The 733-nt window shown below is 41.2% G+C and overlaps 1 non-coding gene across 1 annotated transcript; it reads left to right on the top strand.

Annotated features, from left to right (window-relative positions):
- The first annotated feature begins 337 nt into the window (after window positions 1-337).
- LOC112781280 (small nucleolar RNA R71) lies at window positions 338-446 on the top strand. Its single transcript, XR_003192065.1, has one exon. It is a non-coding gene; the product is annotated as a small nucleolar RNA R71 (small nucleolar RNA).
- Window positions 447-733: the final 287 nt, after the last annotated feature.

The following is a 733-nucleotide window of genomic DNA, read 5'->3' as shown; positions in this document are numbered from 1 at the left end:
ACATCATAGGCTGTCTCTGGACAGTAAGCCTCTGAGTTCTGCGTCCCACTCAAGTGCTGAGTGATCATGTTGATCTGCTGGGACATGAGCGTATTTTGAGCTAAAATGGTTTCTAAGGTTCTTACCTCTAGGACACCTCTCTTTTGTGTAGCCCCATTGTTCATAGGGTTCCTTTTAGAAGTGTACATGTACTGGTTGTTAGCAACCACGTCAATGAGATGTTGCGCCTCTTTAGGCGACTTCTTCAAGTGGAGGGATCCACCTACAGAGTGTTCTAATGCTATCTTGGACATCTCAGATAAGCTATCATAGAAAATATTTAACATAGTCCAATCTGAAATCATGTTAGAAGGACACCTCCTGATCAATTGCTTGTATCTTTCCCAAGCTTCATAGAGGGATTCACCCTCTTTCTGTCTGAAGGTTTATACTTCGACCCTAAGCTTGCTCAGCTTTTAAGGTGGAAAAAAATTGGTTAAGAATCCATTGACCACCTTCTCCTAACTATCTAGGCTTTCTTTAGGCTGAGAATTGATGCGGGGAAAACTTGTCTCTCAACAAATCTTCCTTTGGCAAGTGTACCGAAGTTGTCGTCAAGTAAAAACTCACAATAGAGTGAGGTCGAATCCCACAGGGATTGATTGATCAAGCAACTTTAATTAGAAGAATGTTCTAGTTGAGCGAATCCAGAAATTGGGTTAAGAGTTGCAGAAAATAAAATGGCAAGAAAGTA

Source organism: Arachis hypogaea, chromosome 19 (assembly GCF_003086295.3).
Source record: "Arachis hypogaea cultivar Tifrunner chromosome 19, arahy.Tifrunner.gnm2.J5K5, whole genome shotgun sequence".
Taxonomy (NCBI): Eukaryota; Viridiplantae; Streptophyta; class Magnoliopsida; order Fabales; family Fabaceae; genus Arachis; species Arachis hypogaea.
Note: the sequence above shows the minus strand (reverse complement) of the source record. Positions and strands in the feature narration are given on the sequence as shown.